This window comes from Tasmannia lanceolata, unplaced genomic scaffold (genome assembly GCF_043159265.1).
Source record: "Tasmannia lanceolata isolate RefF3 unplaced genomic scaffold, GAP_Taslan_0.1 ptg000013l, whole genome shotgun sequence".
Taxonomy (NCBI): domain Eukaryota; kingdom Viridiplantae; phylum Streptophyta; class Magnoliopsida; order Canellales; family Winteraceae; genus Tasmannia; species Tasmannia lanceolata.
The window spans coordinates 3,230,064-3,242,418 of NW_027518690.1; the positions used below are offsets into that span (position 1 = coordinate 3,230,064).

General features: G+C 36.5%; 1 pseudogene; it reads left to right on the forward strand.

Annotated features, from left to right (window-relative positions):
* On the forward strand, window positions 1–1,630 carry LOC143890583 (transcription factor bHLH94 pseudogene; annotated as a pseudogene).
* The last annotated feature ends 10,725 nt before the right edge of the window (window positions 1,631–12,355 follow it).

The following is a 12,355-nucleotide window of genomic DNA, read 5'->3' on the forward strand; positions in this document are numbered from 1 at the left end:
ATGATTAACTATGAAGGAGGTGCACATACTGTGGATGAGGTGAGCTCGAATGACTACAATAGTTGCACCATGGAGAATTCTATTACCACAGATAGTAGTGAACCCTATGCACTAAGCTTATGGAGTAATTGGTTGTTTCACATGGTACCGAAGCTTATGCTTTTGGAGATGGAGTTATTTAATCAGCTCGGATACCATGTGAAACAGGCAATTATTCCAAAAGCTTAAGCCGTTGGGGATGGCGTCATTTAATCTTCAATACGTTAACGCTCCCCCTTACATGTGGCCCCTCTTGTTAGGATTGGCCTACATGTGGCACAAGTGGCCCCTCTTTTGGGTTGGCCATTACATGTGGAATTTTAGTATAGAGGAATTTTGAACATAGGACCTTTGCTCTGTTACCATGTGAAACAACCAATTACTCCAAAAGCTTGAGCTGTTGAAGATGGTGTTATTTAATCTTTTATACTTTAACACGCTCGATGTTGTGACCAGGGCAGGCTCCGATCGCCCGGCTATGATACCATGAAAAAGATTATTTTCACTAATGTTACTTGATTACAATTAGCCACAATCAGTACTTAATAGAGCACTTACAAAAAATTATTTTCACTAATCTTGTTTGATTACAATTAGGCATAATCAGTGCTTATATAGAGCACTTTGCTTATATTACAATCATACTTTATCTACTTGTATTGTTTTAATCCTCGAGCTCTCGTTGTTTTGTTTCTCTTTGACTTCTCAGAGTGACCAAGCATCTATAATTGGAGGGGCTATAAATTTCGTTAAGAAGCTTCAACAACTTCTCCAATCTCTTGAAGCTCAAAAGAGAAAAACACAACAATCAGATGCAGGTTTCACCTCTCCTTTCACCAATTTCGTTGCCTTCCCTCAGTTCTCCTCTTGCTCAGTGAATTCCAACTCGACGAATGAGACGGTGGCAGGGAATCGCTCCTCCATTGCCGATATTGAAGTAACCATGGTGGAAAGTCATGCCAACCTCAAAGTACTCTAAAAAAGGTGGCCTAAGCAGCTCTTGAAAATGGTGGCCAGGTTGCAAAACATCCATCTCACAGTTCTTCATCTCAATGTAACCACCATTGTTCAAATGGTTCTCCACTCTATCACTATCAAGGTTAAAAAAAATCACCTTTCTCTCACTATTTTATTCTGGTGTTCTTATTCTTTTCCACGAATAGTTTGTGAAACAACCAACTATTCTAAAAGCGTATCTGTTAAGAGTTGGTTTATTTAATCATTTCTACTTCAACACTCTTCCTCACATGTGGCCACAATTTTTTTTTGGTTGGCCGTACACATGGCACATGTAGCCTCTCTTTTGAGTTGGCCGTGCATGTGGATTTTTAATATCATATAGTTGTTGGGTTTCAAACCCAGAGCCGTGAGGCAATAGCTCTGATACCAAGTGAAATAATTAATCAGTCCAAAAGCTTAAGTTGGTAGAGTTGGTGTTATTTGATCATTTATACTTCAACATAATGCACTAATCAAACTCCCTCCATTCATGTAGGTTGAGGATGACAGTGGGCTTACTTTGGTTGATGAAATCGCAACTGCTGTTAAACAAATGCTTGGAAGGATTCAAGAAGAGGCCAGTATGAATTGAGCCAAATTTCTATGTACTTCACCAAGTTTCCTCTCTTTTATCATAAAAATTATTGCATGTTGTTAGAGCCTATCTCTCTTACTCTCTTATATTTTAAGAACCTTTATGTACAGTTGAATGTGCTCATGTGTTGTGTGTGTGTGTGTGTGTGTGTGTGTGTGAGAGAGAGAGAGAGAGAGAGAGAGAGAGAGAGAGAGAGAGAGAGAGAGAGAGAGAGAGAGAGTTACATTCTATAAAGTCACCTACGCAAGGTGAAGTACAAAGATAGCTGCCACGGACAGCTTTAGAGGAGCTTTTACACTATGAAGATGGAAATGGACGATGATAGGCTGATAGAAAATGTGTATCCATTTCAAGATATGATTACGCTATGTAAAATCATTAACATTTGAAAAATAAAGATCCAATGCCGCTATGATCTAAGAGGTCATCTCATGGAAGAACAGAGATGTGTAGGTCTCACAAGTCTAAAAGAAACCCGTCTAAATTACAAAGGTGTAGGAGATAACCAAAACTAGATGAAGCACTTTGTAGACTAATGTTTACAATTATGGAAAAATGCATTGAAGAGCAATTTACAAAGGCTTTCCTTTATATAATTCTATGGTCTTACAAGAAAAAAAGAAGAAGAAGACGACCCAGACTTCGGAGTGTGGAAGATTCCAGCCCTAGACAGGACCTAAAATATGACATTAATGCATTTTAACTCTGTGAAGTGATATTTCCACCCCTTAGCATTTTCACCCTGTTAGTAAATTTGTATTGCTGTCTAGTTTCAGCATAGTTTAGAGAGATTAAGCTTTGCACACTTATGAAAATCCTGGGGTATGTCTTGTGTATTCTAGGGAAAATGGTGTATGAAGAGAAAAACCAACTTGCCCTAAACCCTAGCATGAAGCCAAAGCGAGGAAGAGAGGTGTGGGCTAGGAGCCAAAGCTGTCCTCCTTTATTAAAGCCACTTTTAAGTTTTAACAGAGCATGTTCTTGTAATAATAAGAACAGGAATGCTAAATTTAAAGAATCGTAAGGGGTCGTTTGGATACGCGGATTTTAGAATCCGAGATTTCTTCAAAATTGTAGATGAGAGACAAGAGAAGAAGTGAACCAGCCGTCGTTTTCTGATTTTTCGCCCTTGTTTCTTTCAGCAAGAGAGTAGCAGATCATCCCATGTTTGTTTTAGAAATCTCAGGATGCAGGAGAGATTTCTAAAACCTAGATTTCTTACTTAAAATCCAAGAAACGCTGCACTTTTTTCAAACTAAAAACGTGAATTCTAAAATCCGCGAATCCAAACCGCAAATTTTAGAATCCAGGTTTTTAGTTTGAAAATAGTGTAAAAGAGGGTTCATGATCAAGCTGCCGCCGCTGTCCTGGCAGCATTTCTTGGATTTAAAGTTAGAAACTCAGGTTTTAGAAATCTCTCATGAGATTTCTAAAACCTAGAAAAATGGGAGGATCTGCTACTCTCTTGCTGTCGGAAAGAAGGGTGAGAAGTAAAAAACAAGTTAAAAACGACGGCTGGTCCGCTTCTTGTCTTGTCTCTTAGCTACAATTTTGATGAAATCTCGGATTCTAAAATCCGCGTATCCAAATGGCCCCTAAATGGTTATAAATGCATGTTTGATCAGCTTGGATCTAATGACAAGCGTGTTTGCCCTGGATTTTTGCAAGGGCACCATTCACCCTTCACCCTTCAGTTTAACATTAAACTAAATCAGTTTTAGGGGACAGTTACTAATCAATGGTCATGGTAGACATTGAAAAAATATATTTAATTTTTTTTCCAATTTTTTTTTAAAATAGTGAGAGATATATAAACATAAAGACAAACTCCTAGGCCAAGGTGGTCAAGAGAAGGGTACAACATGAGGGATTTTTTTCCAAAAATTATTAACAACGGTTAAAGCAAAAGGTCGCTAAATCTTCCGAGGGTTCTAGCATTGTCATTCCCCATAAGGGTGCATTTGGATTGCCAGATTCCAATGTTTGGTTCAAAAAAAGAATGGAATCAACAGAGTGAATTAAGACTATGGTTGTATTTGTGGGGTGGGGCGTGGTGGGGGTGGTGGATATGCCAGAATTTTTTTTTCTTGCCCCAAGAGGAGGTATTCTGTTCCACCCAGTCGGAATGGAACTTTTATTAGAATTTTTTGACCTAAAATTTAATTAATAATTATTATTTTTAAGATTATGTTTAATGGAGAATCAAAACAGGAATCAGAATATGATGCCTATTCCGATTCCTTATTCAAGCGATCCAAACACACTATTACCAATCTTTTTCTTCGTATCAAATAAAAAGGTAATCTCTGTCATATTTCCGATGTCATACGAGCTTTGGATGGTTTTCCCTGAAAAGGTTGTTGGATATTTTTACATTGTTCTCTCAGGCTCTGTTTCCTTTGACATAAAATGGGCGCAAAACAAATTTTACACCCACTTATTCAATTAAAAATGAGCGTAAATTTTGTATGCCCATTTTTACCGAAAGAAATAGAGCCTAATAGAATACAATAACTGCTAAATGGTGGCTGGAAGATCAAGAGAAGAAGAAGGAGAGTAGACAAGTATGGAAGATGGGGAGAAGAATAGCGGAAGAGTGGTAAGTAGTGTTTGGTTGCGCTGCAATCCTCGAGAAGATTAGTGGAAGATGTAGGAATGTCATTACCAAAATAGAGGGGGGAAGTGAGAGAAAGGGAAGAGAGAAAACATAATATGGCAAAATTATGAAAATTATGAAGGGTATTTTACTCTACATCTAGAGCACGTTCCATTGGGTTTTGTGGCTATGTTTAGGTCATGATCGAAAAAAATTTGGACCTTATGATATGGATCCAATGGACATGATTGGATCCAGCCAATGTGCCCAAATCCCATCCATTAACTTTTGTTGATCGGTAAGCTGGGATCAAACCTGAGACCTCAAGGTTGAGAAACAAAGCCTCAACCATTGAGCTACAGGCCCAACCCCAAATCCCATCCATTAATGTTCTCATCCTCTAGATCCATCGGACTGTCTAGGTCTACTGAGAAACCTAATTTTCGGGCCTTTGGAGATCCATCCAATGTGCCCAAATATGATCCATTATCGTTGAGTATATTAAAATAACCAAATTTCAATATATATATATATATATATATATATATATATATATATATATATATATATATATATATATATATGAGAAAACGGTTCCTACACATATGTGTAGAGAGTTCTCTACACACTAGCTTAAAATACAGTGGGGGCCCACATATATATATATATATTATAGCAGAAGAGAAATTAGAGAATTTTTTGAATATTTCCAAAATTCTGTGAGATTTACACGTCCATGTTTCATTTATTTACCATCTAGCCCTTTAATATTATAGTTTATCTCATCTATATATCTCTACAGTCAAGGGTAAAATGGTCTATTGGTTTTCACCTACTGGAGGTATTTTTCTTCTCCTTTTTCCCACCTCCCACCTACTACAGATATTATCCATCCGGTGGGCCCACGTCTATGATGACGTTTTTGGTTAATATGTGTCTCTCTCCCTCGGTCTTACTCTCTCTCTCTCTCTCTCTCTCTCTCTCTCTCTCTCTACAGGTAAGAAAATAGAAGCAGGAAGTAGTCTGGCAGCCACCGCCTCTTTGTTGGAGAAATCTCATGAAAAAAACACAGAGAGGATGGGCCCCTTTTAGTTATTGAAAAAAAGCTAACTCTCTCTCTCTCTCTCTCTCTCTCTCTCTCTCTCTCTTCACAAGCATGATTCCTACAAAGTTTAAGATAACTAACTGGATCAATAAATCCTTATTGTGTGAATCAACATGTGATTGTAAACACGGTCGTTGAAATTATTAATTCGGTCAATTTTTATTTAAATGATTTACTAATTCAATTTTCAACTGCTTTTTTAGGTTCTCTCATTGTTTTTACAAAATAGTTGATGCAGGAAACATAAATGAAGAGTGGAGGCTTTTATACGCTTATTTTTTCTCAAAATTAGTTCCAGTTCTTGGAGGCAAGTTTTGGTTCATAAAATTATGCATATTGAAGGATCTCCTTTCTATTAGTTTTGGGCACTCATTTTCCATCTTAAACAGGGGAAAAAGCTTAACTATTTTTTATGGTTTGAAGGGTCTATGTTTGAAACTTTGATCAGTGTTGGAAGCTTCGACTGATGATTATCCGTATCCGCAATTTCTGACAGTGGTAGTCTCAGAAATCCTAAATTTGGCTTCTTCTTTTTTTTGTATTTTGCCTTTGAATGTGTTGGGTTCTAATTTAGATTCAGGGCTAAAAATTTTTCTTATCGTTTGGAGTACTTGATCTAGATTGATTCAGGTTGTAATTTTGTTAGAAGTAATGTACTGAGTTTTTCCAATGATTTTCTATATTACTATTTTTAAACTGTTAGTACTTTCTTGAAAAGTGTTAATGCTTTCTTTTGACGAGAGCGTGGACTTTTATTTTGAGTTGTCTGCATTTGGCTTCTAGACCTAAATTTTTATGTTCTTGTGATCAGACTTGGTCTGCCCAATGTCACCAATAAGGCCGTTGTTTTTAGCCACCATTGAACAATCCCAACCTCATTTGGATGCGTAAGAGATTATAAAAGGCTCTTATGGATATACATTCCCCTATTCAATGGCAGCTTCTGTGTGTTTCTTCAAGTAGCACACTATGTTTTTTTATTAATTGAAAGGGTTTTTTTGACAAATATTAATTGAACTTTGAAAGCACATTTTCTACATTCCTCTTTTTTGGGTCTTTGCCCATGCAAAATCTTAACATGTGTAACTATTCAGTCCAATTCTTGAATGTTTTTTCTAAACCTCTCTTCTCCAACAACTTATACAACCTTTTATTTCGTGTCATTGCTCTACCCTTGAATTCATCTGGGCTTAATTTGTTTGTTTTCTCTCCCACCGAAGCTTAATTATTATATATCAAATCAGCAAATGAAATATGGTGGGATCTTAGGATTGGAAGTAAGCTTCTTTACGTTTTTATTGCTTTGTGTGTGTGTGTGCGACAATAGTTTTAAAACATCTTTTTATTAATCATTTATGTTTTATTTTGTTGGCAAATGCACGGTTTTCTTTTAATGATTACATCTTTTTTTTGAAACAAAGTTTTGAATCACACCCTTTTTTCACCCGTGCATCGCACGGGGTGTTTTACTAGTATATATATATATATATATATAAGGGTTGATGTTTCTAGTCGGCCGACTAGAAAAGTTTTCTAGTCCGTCCGCCAAAAAATCAGTGCGGGCCCACAGTTTTTGTGTGATCCGAAGCTTTTATTTAATAGGCCCTGACATGGATAGGGTGTGCCCAAAAAATCAGCTCCATAGGATCATCCCAACCCTACGATTTGTGGAGGTTAAAATGGATGGGTATAAGACTTCACTAATTTGTCCAATTTTTAGCTCGAGAAAAGTGTCTCTAGTCGGCCGACTAGAGAACCTTCTCTAGTCTGCCGACCCAAAACACAGTGGGCCCACAATGTTTGGATGATCCAAAGCATTCATTTGATAGGCTCTATCATAGATAGGGTGTGCCCAAAAAATCAGTTCCATAAGATCATCTTAACCCTTCGATTTGTGGAGCTAAAAATTGGACAAATTAGTGAAGTCTTATACCCATCTATTTTAACCTCCACAAATCGTAGGGTTGGGATGATCCTATGGAGCTGATTTTTTGGGCACACCCTATCCATGTCAGGGCCTATTAAATAAGTGCTTTGGATCACACGAAAACTGTGGGCCCGCACTGATTTTTTGGCGGACGGACTAGAAAACTTTTCTAGTCGGCCGACTAGAAACATCAACCCCTATATATATATATATATATGAGAAAACGGTTCCTACACATATGTGTAGAGAGTTCTCTACACACTAGCTTAAAATACAGTGGGGGCCCACATTATTTTGGTGATCCAAGCCATCCATTTTAAAGGCCCTCACATAGATAGGGTGTCTACAAAATATCAGATCCATAGGATCATCCCAACCCTACGATTTGTGGAGGTAAAATGGATGATTTAAACCTTCACAAATTAGTCCATTTTTTGCCTCCACAGTTCGAATGGTTAGGATGATCCTATGGATCTAATTTTTTGTGGACACCCTATCTATGTGAGGGCCTTAAAAATGAATGGTTTGGATCACCCAAATAATGTGGCCCCCACTGTATTTTAAGCTAGTGTGTAGATAACTTATCTACACATATGTGTAGGAACCGTTTTCTCTCTCTCTCTCTCTCTCTCTCTCTATATATATATATATATATATATATGTATGTATTATGATTATCCAATTGGCATGATTTTAGACAGAGATCTTGTAATACATTTCCTTGCACCGAACATTTATCAAATTGTGGGCTATCCTACTGATAACACGTTTTCAACAATTTTTTCCCTTTCTTATTCTCACCGTGTGAGAGCAGTCACGAATCTCTCCTTAAGATTTATTTCTTTAAATTACCCTTACACTAATACCTTCTAAGCAGCAAATACAAGGAATTAAGTCTCTCTTCCTTTTTAATTTTTATTTTTTAGATCTCTCTTTCTTTCTTTTTATTTTCTCCAATTAAGTGAGAATAACTGCAAATCTCTCCTAAGATTTATTTTAAATAATCCATATCCTTAAATCTTCACAGCATCAAATGCATTAGAATAACTGCAAATCTCTCCTAAGATTTATTTTAAATAATCCTTATCCTTAAATCTTCATAGCATCAAATATATGGAAAGCATCAAATATATGGAATCCATGTTAATACGTAAAAGATTTCTTACAAGGGTGTCTCTTCAAAGGAGGTCTCTTACAGCTGGATCACAAGCAATAATCTTGCTTCATATATCTCTTTGCCTTTTTTTATAGTTTTTTCCAAACATACATTGATTTCCAAACATATCCTTATCTCTTGTGATTATAAATACAACATCTCACATTGCCGAAGGGCGATTGGGGAAAGAAAGAAGGAAGTTTGTTCCAGGGCTTTGATAGAGGAGTTTTTTAATCGTTGGACTATGAGTTTGAAGGAAATGTTTTTGCTACTTTTACTACTACTTTCTTTTGGTATCATTGGAAATATTGCCGAAGGAAGAGGGAGCATAAGTTTGTCCAAAGAAGAAGATTTGGAGCTTGAGAGACAACTGAAGATTATCAATAAACCAGCAATCAAGACCATTAAGGTATCATTACTTCTTTTGCATGTGAAAATTATATATATACTAGTTGCAGCAACTGAAGATTATCAATATATATACACTAGTTGCAGACCCGTGCGAAGCACGGGGACTGATAAAAAAACACAATACAAAACAATAAACTTAACACAAAATTCATCAAAAAAGGAAGTTATGCAAGTAACTTTTCCTCTTTTCCATCCATGTTTTCGTATACTAAAAGAGTGCTACAAACTCCTTTTGATTTTTCTAAAACCAAATCAATAAGGGGCTTCCATTACATACAGCATCAAAAGAACTCTGCCAGTAGTTAGAAATGTTGGGTTCACATTCAAACATTTGTGACATTTATCTGGAGCAACCTTCCCCATCAGCCTGTTCAATCAAGCAATCAAAGATAACAAATGCAAGACCATTTCCCCTTCTTTTATTTCTTCACACTTCATTTTAAAAACAACAAAAAAAAACTGCTTGAAAAAAAAAACCACCTACCCAGTACCCCACCAGGCCACCCTTCTCCATAATTATAATTATAAAGCTGAATGGACCATCTTGCTGAAGGCTTTTCTGATTGGATCCTCACCATCAATCTCTTCCACTACCCTTGGCCGGTAGAACCCATCTTCCCACATCAACATCCTACAAAACCGAAAAGGTGAAAAATGAGGGTGAGATGTGCAAATATCAGGTTCTGGTTCTTTTGCCACACACCTAGGGCAAACACTACATTGAGAAGGTAGGTGAAAACTACATATATGTAACGTGATTAAATTTTTCATAGAAATACAAAAACTCATAGAGCAATTGTCCTTGGATTTACTTTTGATACTTAGTTGATCCATAGACCACCAATTGTAAAATGATTATTCTGTATAGTATAGAATAGAAATGAAGCCTACCCACCATTTAAAGGGTTCTCTGTATTTTTCTTCATGTGTAGCTTTGTGTGCTAGTTGCCATTGGAAGAGACTGGGAAAGGAAAGTTGAAAGGTAATAAAAGGACTTGGGAAAAAAGAAATTAAGGAGAGAATGATAAACTATAAAAATTAACAAAAAGTGGAAGAAAAATTAGAAAATCTCAAAGGTCTAATCCTAAAAAATCCTCTATCATGAAATGTTGTATCTTAGAAACACTCTCGGGTCCATTGTTGATGTGGGTGCATTGTTGAGGTGTGGATTCTTGGATTTTCACTTGAATACTTTTTCCATAGTTCTATCACTAAACAAATGCAATAGAAATCATCATTAAGGATGAAGCTATGAATCTTGGCCACTAATAAAGAATGCAAATTAAAAATGCAATTGCTTAAAATAGTCCATGGTGGATATTTGATAACTAACGCAACAGAGGGATGTTCCTTTTAAAATTTGGCCATGCATACACCCAAGAGACTACATATATATATATATATATATATATATATATATATATATATATATATATATGGAATCATATCTGCCCTTTCAAAGGTATCATATACTTAGGTATTTCATGCGAAATCCGAAACTCGAGCGATCAGAAATTAAAATGGTAATCTCACGATTAGTTTAGTGGTGCTGCTGTTTCCTAGGTTTTTGTACGGTAAAAGATTTGGTAGAAGCGGAGAAATATATTCAATTTATGTTGACTAAGAGAATGACTTGCCTCTTACTTAACTGTGTGTGGAATGGGAAGCATTGCTGAAGTGAAAAATTCTTACAAAAATCATGAGGACAGATCTGATTCACTGATGATGAAAGTATATCAGAGTCAAAATATGTTTCTAGTATTTAATATAGAAAAGAATCAAACCATCCATTAATGGATGCATGCATAGTAGTAGCAGTAGAAAATGTAAATTTTATAAACGTCATTCCATAAACCCTAGAATACAATTTTTTTTTTAATGGCACCGTAGAATACAAATTGCAAAAAACAAAAGTGGAAAATAAGAACAAAATGGGAAGATGAGTACTAACCTTGGGAGAAGTTATAGGTTTTACTTCTCTTCATTCTGTAAACAGATCCCTCTCTCCTTATACAGAGCATAGAAAACGAAAAATTGCACAGAAACCATAGAAAATTGTATATAAAAAAAAAAAACCATAGAAAGTTGCAGGGAAAAAGTCACCCCTAACCCTAACTCCAGCTCTCTCGAATTCCGCCAAGCAGAGGATCGTCTTCTCACTGCAACAAACATGAATATGTTAAAACAGGAAAGCTAAGAAGAAAATTGCAGTCTTAGTCGGAGTGGAGTTCTAGATTCAGAAGATGTGGCGAGGACACTGGAAAAGGGAGTCAAGTAGGCGTAGAAAGACTGTTGATTCTACACTTTCTTTTGTACAATGATGGAGTAATGCATTCGATTGAAGAATAAATAGGAAAGTGAAAGGTTTGTAACGTCTGGGAGACTTAAGAATAAATAGCAAGGGTAAAGGGTAGCTATGTTTGGGAGGTGTCTCTATCTATTTAGAAAAAATAGGAAGGGGAAAGTGTAGCCACCTCTCTTAGGAAGGTGTATCTCTTTAGAAAAAAATAGGGAATGCGAAAAGTTAGGAAAAACGATTGGATTTTGAAAGCAAGATAGATACAAACGAAAGTAAAAATTCTTCTGAAATTCAGTAGCTACAGACAATGTTTGTCCACAAATCTGCCCATTTTTGTCCTCCACAAATGAAGGGGTTAGGATTAAGTCGTTGCAGGCCATCGTTGATTAATGTAAGTTTCTTTAAGACATTGTGCGGATTTCAAATTCGAGAATCGATTCTGTATTGTCGATGTTGTTTTTGTTCTGAATTTGTGATTTTTGGACGCGCATTTGAGATGATTCCTAAGGATATGAGACCTTTTGGCTTTGGTACTGGAAGAAATTAATTAACTTACATCACTTTGCCAGATTGACCGGCTTAAAAGCAGAAAATTCCGGCATTTCAAAGGACTGTAGATCTGACGATATTCAGCAACTGATTTCTTCAAAGATTGTTGGATTCCCTCTCAGATTCCCTCTCAGATCACACAGCAATATGATTTGACCCCGTGTGCCTAAGACGTGATCTTATCTCGTGGACCTAAAATCAAACCAGCAGCAAGCGGTCCGAGTTCAGATTGCCAAAAGTAAAACTGATTAGATAGGTATAATTGAGTGATTATATAAGTATAATTGTTTGACCTTCGTTTTAGGGTATTGAATGTTCCAAAGCAGGCTCCACCAAGTGGAGGGTCCATATCAATAGAAGACGTGACCCACCTATTTGCAAGATATGTGCTCTGCTCTCCCAGGGTCCTAAAACAAGAATAGGAGCGTGGTTCATTGAAGAAGAAGGAGAAGAAGAAGAAGAAGAAAAAGATTTAAACTTCTTCCTTCTGGTTTCAAAATGGTGAGAAGAAAACAAATAGAAGCTTATCCAACGATTCTATTTTTCTAGATTTCTCTCTTGCAATTAATCTTCCCACCCTCAATGGAGAGGGGCTTCTTTGCTAGAAGAAAAATAGTCTCTCTCTCTCTCAAATTGGTCTTGTAAAAAACCTTGGATTCATCCCCTTACATCTCTCTGC